Source organism: Jaculus jaculus, chromosome 1 (genome assembly GCF_020740685.1).
Source record: "Jaculus jaculus isolate mJacJac1 chromosome 1, mJacJac1.mat.Y.cur, whole genome shotgun sequence".
Taxonomy (NCBI): domain Eukaryota; kingdom Metazoa; phylum Chordata; class Mammalia; order Rodentia; family Dipodidae; genus Jaculus; species Jaculus jaculus.
Genome location: NC_059102.1, coordinates 315,841,019 through 315,851,100, shown reverse-complemented (window position 1 = coordinate 315,851,100; position 10,082 = coordinate 315,841,019). Strand labels below are relative to the sequence as shown.

The window sequence follows — 10,082 nt, the reverse complement described above, 5'->3', positions numbered from 1 at the left end:
ACTAGGAGAAAAAGATGATGACATCAAATTAAAAGAGAGACTAATAGAGAGAGGGAGGGGATATGATGGAGAGCAGAGTTATAAAGGGGAAAATGGGTGAGGGGAGAGAAGAAATACCATGATTTGTTGTCTGTAAGTGTAGAAGTTGTCAATAAAAAATATATAGATATATATATATTAGGGCTGGAGAGATGGCTTAGCGGGTAAGCACTTGCCTGTGAAGCCTAAGGACCCGGCTTTGAGGCTCGATTCCCCAGGACCCAAGTTAGCCAGATGCACAAGGGAGCGCACATGTCTGGAGTTTGTTTGCACTGGCTGGAGGCCCTGGCATGCCCATTCTCTCTCTCTCTCTGCCTCTTTCTATCTGTCGCTCTCAAATAAATAAATAAAAATAAACAATAATTTAAAAAATATTAAAAATAAAATATTTTTTAAAAAAGAATTTCGAGCTGGGTGTGGAGGCACACGCCTTTAATCTCAGCACTCGGGAGGCAGAGGTAGGAGGATTGCCGTGAGTTTGAGACCACTCTGAGACTCCATAGTGAATTCCAGGTCAGCGTGGCCTACAGTGAGACCCTACCTCAAAAAAAAAAAAAAAAAAAAAAAAAAAGGAAAAGAAAAAAAAAGAATTTCTTCTTTTTTCAGTTTTCTGGAAGAGTTTGTGTAGAAGTTGTATTATTTCCTCTGTGGATGTTGGGTAGAATTCACCAGGAAGCCATGTAAACCTGATACCTTCTTTGTTGGAAGTGTCTATTTCTTTCTATAATTTCTTTAACAGCTACAGGGAGATTCAGATTATGTATTTTTTTCTTGAGTGGATTTAATATTTTGTTCTTTTAAAAATATGGGCTGGAGAGATGGCTTAGTGGTTAAGGCACTTGCCTGCAAAACCTAAGGACCTAGTTAAACCAGGTTCAAGTCCCCAAAGCCCACATAAAGCTAGATGCACAAAGTGGCACATGCAGCTGGAGTTTGTTTGCAGTGGCTAGGGGCCTTGGCATGCCCATTCTATCACTCCCCCTCTCTGCTTACAAATAAATAGAAAAATATTTTTAAAATATTTTTATTTTTATTTATTTATTTGAGAGAGAAGGAGAGACAAAGAGGTAAATAGAGAATGGGCGCTCAGGGCCTCCATCCACTGTGAATGAACTCCAGATGCATGAGCCCCCTTGTGCATCTGGCTTATGTGGGTCCTGGAGAATTGAACCTGGGTCCTTTGGCTTTGCAGACAAATGCTTTAATGGCTAAGTCATCTATCCAGCCCCATAAAAAATATTTTTAAAAGAGAAGTTAGGAACATGAATCTATGCTTAGAAGAGAGATCTGGAATTGAAGTGTCAGTAAGTGAGCACTTACTGATTCGACGGGAGGAAGTGACAGAGTTTCAGGAGAGCACGCTGTGTGAAGAGTAATGGGCTCAAGGCTGAATGTTGGGAATCATCAATACCTGGAGTAAAATGAGAGACATTCAAGAGAAGGAAATACCTTCCAGGGAGCTGTGCAGAGAAGGCAGAGGGAAGGATGATGCTGAAGAATCTATTTCTTCAAAATATTAAGATTAAAAGATTAAAATCAAGAGAAGGAGCTACTGAGTGGAGGGAGATATTTGATGTTCTGTTTGCTACGGGAAGATGACTGGAGAGGTCAAAGATACAGGAAAACCTGGGGAGAATGAATGTCCCTCTGGAGGAATTGGAGAGAGTAGTCCTCAACAAAGGTGATAGGATGGTCACTTCTTCCAGAAAGGAGAAAGAAATCAGAATGTTACTGATTTTTACATTAAGAACATCACTGCAGTAACTTAATAAAAAAAACGCCAGGTGTTGTGGTGCACACCTTTAATTCCAGCACTTGGGAGGCATAGGTAAGATTGTTGTGAGTTCAAGGCCAGCCTGAGACTACATAGTGAATTCCAGGTCAACCTGGGCTAGAGCAAGACCCTATCTCAAAAAACCAAAACCAAAACCAAACCAATACAAACCAAATCCAAAACGCATGCCTATAGCAGGGTCACACTGTGGAAGTTTTTGGTTTAGTTAGTCTAGGTTTAGTCCTGGGCATTGCTTTGTTTTCAAAGCTTCTCAAGTGATTAAAATCTGCAGTCAAGGCTCAGAACCACTGGTTTAATTTGTAGGTAATGTTTTAGATTGGTGATAGTGTGACTGGATTCAAAGAACTCACACTTAGAAAAATTGAATGAATTGAGAGCCATTAATACTTGAGATGAAAAACAGAAAGATAAAAGAAAAAGAGGGCCTTTGTGGTTAAGGCACTTGCCTGCAAAGCCTAAGGACCCATGTTCAACTCTCCAGATCCCATGTAAGCCAGACACACAAAAGTGAGGCAAGTGCAAGGTCTCACATGACCACTAGGTGGTGCAAGTGCCTGGATTTGGATTGCAATGGCTGAGGCCCTGGCATGCCAATTCTCTCTTCCCCTCTCTCTGAAATAAAATTTTAAAAAGTAAGAAAGAAAAGATTGGATACCAACCTAACGACTTTTGTATGCCAAAGGCATAGAAATGAATGACACTCAGTCCTTGTTCTTCAAGTGACCAAGGTCTTGTGTGTCAGAGAGAAAACTTTACAACAATGCTACAGGGACTGGAGCTCTTGACCAGTTAAGGGCTTTTTTATTTTATTTTTGTTTCTTTTTCTCTTTCACTAAAAACCAAGAACTCAGGAGGCAGAGGTAGGAGGATCACCGTGAGTTTGAGACCACCCTGAGACTACGAAACAAAAACAAGAAGCCAGGGCTGGAGAGCTGGCTTAGTGATTAAGTCACTTGCTTGCAAAGCCTAAGGACTCAGGTTCGATTCTCCATGACTCACGTAAGCCAGATGCACAAGCTGGTGCATGCATCTGGAGTTTGTAATGGCTACAGGCCCTGGTGCGTCCATTCTCTCTCTTTCACCCATCCAAGTACTAACCCGGCCCGACTTTGCTTAGCTTCTGAGATCAGAAGAGATCAGGTGCATTCAGGGTGGTATGGTCATAGACTCTCTTTCTCTATCTACCTCTTTTTCTCTCTCTCAAATACATTAAAAAAAAAAAGCCAAAAACCAAGGGCCAGGGAGATGACTCATTTGGTAAAATGGTTGCTTTGCAAGCATGAGAACCTGGGTTCCATCCCAGAACCCATGTAAAAACGTCAGGTGGGCTGGAGGGATGGCTTGGTGGTTAAGGCATTTGCCTGTGAAGCCAAAGGACCCAGGTTTGATTCCTCAGGACCCACATAAGCCAGATGCACAAGGGACACATGTGTCTAGAGTTCGTTTGCAGTGGTTGGAGGCCCTGGCATGCCCATTCTCTATCTGCCTCTCTTCTCTCTATCTCTCTCTGTTGGCAAATAAATAAAATTAAAAAAAAAAATGTCAGGGATGTGCTTGTCATCTCAACACTAAGGAGGTGGAAACTGAAGAATCCTGAGCTTACAGGGCAGACAGTCTAGCCTCCTTGGTGAGCTCCAGGCCAGTGAGAGACCCTGTCTCAAACAAGGTGGACAGTGGTCTTGAGGTTTTCCAAGACAGGGTCTTGCTATGTAACTTGGGCTGATCTGGAACTTGCTGTACATCTCAGGCTGGCCTCAAATTCTCAGTCCTTCTGTTTCCACCTCTGAGTGCTGTGATCACAGGCCTGTGCCACCATTCTGGCTTGGCAGTGAGAGTGGCCCTTGAGGAAAGGTGACTGTGGAGTGATGCAGAGCTCTAATTACCCTGAGGGATGGTTCTGTCCCCAGTTTCATTGGCAGAGCTGCAAGATGGTGGCCGTGTCCTGGCATGTGAGTATATATTACTGTGGTGATTGTACCCTGGAAGTGCCTGAAATTGCAACTCACTCACATTGAAGTACTTTGCAAAATTTCTGCATTTGAGCAGAGTTACTAAAGATTCCCCTTTCTCAGAGTAGTGCTGAAAAAAAAAAATCCTACTTTTCATTAAAGTAGAAGACCTCATCTTTGCTAATCTTTCTCTGGTGTGGACCTTCATTTTCTTAAGCTCCTTGCAGGGGAGACTCAACATTGCAGGGTGTCTGAGAGGTCTCTGAGATCTGCCTCACCATCCCTGCTACCTAAGCCCATGAGCTGGTGAGGCCCTTTAGCTGACAGCCCTGGGTTTGGCTAGAAGCCTCTTTTACTAAGTGAGTCCGTTAAAAACAACAATAACAACAAACAGGGCTCCCTAAATCTATAACAGAGAGAGAAGTGAATCTTGATTGAGCATTGACTAGGGGCACTGTGGATACATGGAGGGGGTTCCCTCTGTTACCTCATAAATTCCTTTCCTGTACGAAGAGGCTTGAAGAAATCAAACTTGCCTGTAGATTCAAAGTCCAAGTGTGATGCGCCAGAGGTGGTTGTATGAGCCTATAATCACAGCACTTGGAGGCCGAGACTGCAGGGTTATCAGTTCAAGTGCAGCCTAGGATGCATAGCAAGACTCTCCCAAAACAAAAGCAAAACAAAGTCCAGTCTGTTCTACTCCATTATCTTTCAGGTTCCCGGCCTCCTTCTGTTACTGGGAAAATCTTGGTTGAATGTCACCTACCTGAGTGTTCTCTTCCTTTAAGCTAGGTCTTTCAGATCTCAGGGTACATGTGCCTTTTCTTTGGGTCTCTGCATCCTCCTTGTGAGTTGAGGATGTGTGAAATTTATCCTAAGAGTGGAGAGTAGTCCAGAGAAATGCTAGCTAGGATGCACTAGAGCAATTAGATTTAATGTCGGACAACCCAGTGTATTCATAGTAGATGTAATTGAAAACTTCTCATCTCATCCTCAGAGATGAGAAAAGAGTGTATTTCAATGAGATGTCTGACACCTGTTAATCCCAAAGCCTCATCTGTTGACATCCTGACTTGTTTCAAGCTTTTAGCTGGGGCCAGCCTGCAGAATTATCTGTAATTCTGACATTAGAAACCCTCTTCCAAGTCTCTGGGCCCGCCTGAGGTTTGTGAAATAGGCTAGCAGAATGCGAATCTAATTCACACTGAACCTGACAGGGTCAGCGGGGTGCCAGGGAGGTTCCAACACTTGCTGCTCAGCACTAGAGGTGTGCTCTGGGCAGGGCAGGAGACGCCCAAGTCCTCTTTATCCGCTTTTACCCTCCCCAGCTCTCCTGCCACCTGCCTCTTACACACGTGGGAAGGCGGAGTGGTCAACTCCTCGGATCTCCAGTGCAAGCCAGTGTCTGGCACATGGTAGACGCAGGTAAAGGAGGACCTATGTGCATGAAAGACTGGGGCACTTGAAATGATCATTGTCCATTTCATACAGTCTTGGTGCCAAGTCACTTGCTTAATCAGTAATATGGTTAGAGCAGATGTGGAAAAGCAAGGGTTTGGGTGAAGGAAAAAGGAAACGTTTAAAATTCTCCATCACAATGCAGTCTCTGGTCACAATGCAATGACAGCTGTGTCCTCATTTTGGGATGAGTTCGAAGGAACATCCAGGAGGGATGAAATGGAGTCTCAAAACAACTTGTCATGAAAGAGGAGTAAAGAAATCCCCCAAACAACCAAGGAACAGAGTCTGGGAGTCACCTCCTCCGGGATTTCTTAATCACAGGGTTGGGAGGGCAGGTATCAGAATTGGAAGGTGGAGGTGGTGGGGGTGTTGAGAAGTGTGTGAAGACGCCTTTGAAGTGGTGTTATTCTACGTAAGTGGCAGGTTACACGGACAATAATACTAGTGGTAATATAATAATACTTTTGCTTCCACTCGCTCCAAGGGGAACATGGACTTCCCACCGCCAGACGTTTATGGTGGGGTCACTCTTGCTGGGTTTCTGGCCACTTGAGGAACTCTAACTGGTTTCTAAAGCGAAAATGCCTTAAACGTGCCAAGTATTTTGTGCTAACCCCACACTCTGTGTCCTACCCGAATGCTCTAGGACGAGGATGGAAAACCCTGTCCGTTGGGGATTAGGCTCCCAACGGGCCAAGGCATTTTTCCTCTTGGAGGGTTCCTGGGAGAAGGCCACCGCCACCCACACTCCCTGCGTCCTCGTCCTCGAAGCCGGCTCCCCCTCCTCCATTCCCCTAAGGTAGGGTTCCCTTTGTAATTAATCCCAACACTCAAACCAGAGGGGAGGAAAATGTGTTAATGAGCGAGTGTCCCAGTCTGACTGGGCGGTCGCCGCTCGCAGCTAGAGCACAGGGTAATTAAATTATTTTTGGAAGAAGGGGGGCATGGTGGTGATGGTGGCAGGGAAATCCCCGTATGCACGGGAAGAGGGGCCCGTCTCTTGCCACTAATTAAAATCAGGAGATGACCCTTTTATTTTTACAGCTCTAGTGAGGGTTAAAAAAAAAAAATCAATCTTCCCACGTCTCAGATCCCCTTGGATTTCCTGCAGCTGGGTTTGTGACCCCAAAGAAGTGAATATGGTGATGGAAGGCCTGGGGGAGTCTGCAAAGGGGGGGGGGGCAATGTCTTCAATTTGGGGAGGGGCTCTGCAGGCTGGTCCCAAGCCAAGAATCCAAGCAGCTTCATGCTCACAGTTCGGGGTCGGGGTCGCGAGAGCCCCGCTCGGATTCCCAGGATCTGGCACTGCCGCTGGGGGATCATCGATGGGCAGGCGCAGGGCTGGGGGGCGGGGGGGGGGGAGAACCCGGGGCTTGGGGAAGAGCCGGGCCGCAGACAATGGACGCGGCGGCGGGAGGGGCGGCTGTTGCGGGAACAGCCGGGAGGCGGCACCCGGGAGCGCGCGCTCCCCCGCCCCCTGCGCCCCTCCCCCTCCCCGCCCCTCCCCCCTCCGCCGGCGGCTCCCGATCTGATTCCAGATCCCTGTGATTCCTTGATCCTTAGTCCCGCCATGGGAGCCTGAGCGCCCTCCAGTCGCTCTTCCCCCCCCCCCGCGGGCCCCCAGACCCCCCCCTCCCACACCCCGGGGCCTCGTGGGGGAAAAGAGGCCAGAGGTCTGGGACCGAGCCGGGGGTGAGCGCACTCAGGAGCCCCCCTCGACACCCCCCCACCGCCCGCGCCGCCCGTCCCGGAGCGCGGAGTTCCGAGCGACCCCGGGCGCTGCGGATACAAAGGCGCCGGGCCGAGCGAGCGCGGCGTCCGCAGCAGCCTGCCCGGCAGTTTGCAGCGGCGGGTGAGTGCCGGGCCGCGGGGGCGCGGGCAAAGTTTGCGGAAAAGAAGGGAAAGAAAGAAAGAAAAAGCAGGCGAGGACTATCGTACCAGGGGCCAGGGGGTGGCCGGCCGGGGAGCTAGCAGGGTGGCTTATGGGGGAAGGGGGGCTCGAGGCAGCCCCCTTCCGGCCCGTTCTCCCACTGTACGGCGAGTACCCCCCAACTTTGGAGAGGGGAAGGGGCGCGTGGGGAAGGGGCGGAGCCCAGGCCTGGAGAGCCGGGGACTTTCCTGGGTCCCCGGGCCCGTGCGGTCGCCTTAAGGATCCCAGGGGAGCTGGTGGAAGCCCGGGCATTGGGAGCGTGTGTTGTGTGTTGGAGGTGAGGGGAGAGGCCTGGAGGGATCGGGGTCTGGAGGTCTTGGAAGCCCAGGATGTGTAGGGATGCACACACACACACACCCCTCAGGAGTGTGGGGAGGGACGTGGGGCAGGTATGTATGTATTCACGGTGTAAAGTCTGGCTAGCAGAGGTGTGTGTGTGTCTGTGTGTGTGTGTGTGTGTGTGTGTGTAGCTCAAAGATGGGGCTGGGCGGCGGGAGATCCCGGAATGTGTATGGGGTTCGAGAGAACCCATACCGGCATCTGTCCCTCTAGTCCTATTTACTCATCGAGGGACCTGGGCTGCGTTATTTTTAAAGGGTCGGTGGAGGACCCGTGTGTTTGGTTCTTTGTTTTTGTGTGTGCGCACGCCTGGACGTGCTGCGTGTTCTTGCAGGTGGGCCCTAGGTTTGGACGTGTAGGTGTTGGTTGCTCTGCTTGTGTGTGTACCGGGGGATCGGGCCGGCCGTGCATCTGCTGTGTGTTTGGATATGTATTTGTGTGTATACTCAGGGGAAGGGGTGTGTGTCTGCGCGTGTATGTGCTGGGAAAAAGGGGCTTATGGGAAAGAGGTGGATAGGTACTAGGGAAGGTGGGTTTATAAGCGTGTGTGTGTGTGTGTGTGTGTGTATAGGTGTGTGTGCGCGCGCGCGTGTGCGGGCACCTGTGTGGTGGGAAGGGGTATGAGTGAATCTGTGTACTCCTGTGTGTAACCTGTGTTGATGGGTATCAGTGTGTGTGTGTGTGTGTGTCTGCCTTCGCTGGGGCTTGTATTTTTGAGTGTGTGTTGGGGTACCTCTGTCTCTGCAGGCAGATTTTCCTGGCAGAAAGCCCACCGGGAAGGCCGTCTGCAGGATTTGGAGACTTCAGGAATGGCCCTACTGGGGCTCCGGGGTAGTGTCTTAAGTGTCTGAGACCAGCAAGGGTCTGTGTGTGTGTGTCAGGGGCGTGAACTGTTTTTAGGACATGCCTATTGGGGAGATGGATTTTTTCTGGCAGAGGCTGTGTGTGTTGTGGGGGTGAAGGGGGTGAAGAGGTTGGGGATTCTAGAATTTAGGGGCATTTAGGATGAGTCAGGGAAACAGGTAAGACAGCTCCTTTGCCCCCTGTCATCTGTTGGGTTCCAGGGCTCAGAGAAGCCACATGCTTGGCTTCCCTTCCTCAGTTTAGCCCCCCCCCCCCCTCCAGGCCAAAGTTCTTTGGGAAAGCCACCTTTGAGGTTGGAGCTCCAATTGTGCCCTGCAACCTGGATCCTGAGGTTTCTGAAGTTCCTATTTTGGTGAGGGATGGAAGCAAGGAAAGCCAGCAGGGAACACTGTGATTGAAAAGGAGGCATGGTTTTCTCTGAGTTTCTGCTAGTGTGTCTAAATGGTTTATTACACAGTTTCTCATGTCCTTGGAGAGAAGCAGTGTTGAGATGGACTTGGAGGGTGGGGGTGGTGGTGGTTCGGGTGGTGGCTGAGCTTGCCAAAGAGATGTCCACGTGGTGGGAAAGGGTAGTGTGTGGGAAGCCAGTGACTGTCTGGGAAGTAGATGTCTCTCCCTCCAGAGATGTAACAACTGCCTTTTTTCTCTTCATTCTTGTTCATTCTCTTTAGAATAAAGGGAAGGAGTGTGGCTGGCCATCTCCATTAGAACCCAAGCCTTGTACCTCAACTGCATGTTCTCAGCCTTTTTCTCTTGTTGCTAGAGGTTAGATGGAGACATCGGTTGTAAGAGCTGAGGCTGTGCTTGCACATGACTATTAGGGTCTCTGGGTAATTGTAGCTGGAATGTTAGTCTCTAATGGGCATGTGCAATTGGAATGCTCTCTTTAGTCCTAGGGACTCCTTACCCTTTATAAATCTGAGAAGAGTAGAGGGGTTTAGAAAATGTTAGAACTAGGGATACGTTCAGAATAGGAAAAGACTATGTTTTCTTTGATTTCTTCAAATCAGACATCCATCTGATGGTCATTCGTGGGGTCAGCAAAGCTCGTGTGACTAAGATGAAGTGTGCTTTGTTTCCTCTGTGTATGGTGGTATGTCCCCACATCCATGGTGCATTGTACTGGTGGAGACTCTCTTCCAAGGAGGAGGAGGAACTGTAGTCAGACAGTAGGAAGTGCCACTTCAAAAAGTACTTCCAGATTGGGAGCCACTGGCCACACTAGTACCTCCTTCCCCATTGTCTTGCTCCTGACTTTTGTTTCCCCTGATTCCTCCAGTCCTCCCTGTCTCCGGCACCTCCATCACATTCTTCTAGATCTGAGGAAGGGTTCTCCTGTCCCTGGCCTTAGAGGTGAACTCGCGTCTGCTCATCCCTGGAAGAGATCAGAGACTCCTTTCATTCCCTTTGAGTTTTAGGGACTCTTGTGTCTCCCTTTGCTTGCCTTCAGCTCCCCACAGTGTGAGGCCAAAGGGAGGAGTCAGACAGAGTTGGTTGGAATTTGTACTCATAGCAGTGAGACCCTGGGCGCCATTATTAAGCCCTTTCCCTTAGCTTCTTTACACAGTCCTCCAAGCCCAGACTGGACGCATCCACAAGGAATCCCAGGTCCTCCCCAGTGGCCTTCTGATTTCAGTTTGCTCCTAAATTTTGGCCTTGCCACTTCCTAATTCTGTGACTTGGGACAGAAGTAGCTAACTTCTGG

The 10,082-nt window shown here is 49.1% G+C and overlaps 1 protein-coding gene across 4 annotated transcripts in view; it reads left to right on the top strand.

The window, feature by feature from the left end:
- The first annotated feature begins 6,886 nt into the window (after positions 1 to 6,886).
- Positions 6,887 to 10,082, top strand: part of Vangl2 (VANGL planar cell polarity protein 2) — a 29,996-nt gene continuing 26,800 nt past the window's right edge. For 2 of the 4 annotated variants that reach the window (XM_004671120.2, XM_045158388.1), the window contains exon 1: positions 6,887 to 7,096. The gene's annotated coding sequence lies outside the window, so the exon portion shown is untranslated. Of the gene's footprint in view, positions 7,097 to 7,335; positions 7,452 to 10,082 lie in introns of those variants that run through there. The other 2 variants (XM_045158391.1, XM_045158381.1) reach the window with 2 other exon arrangements.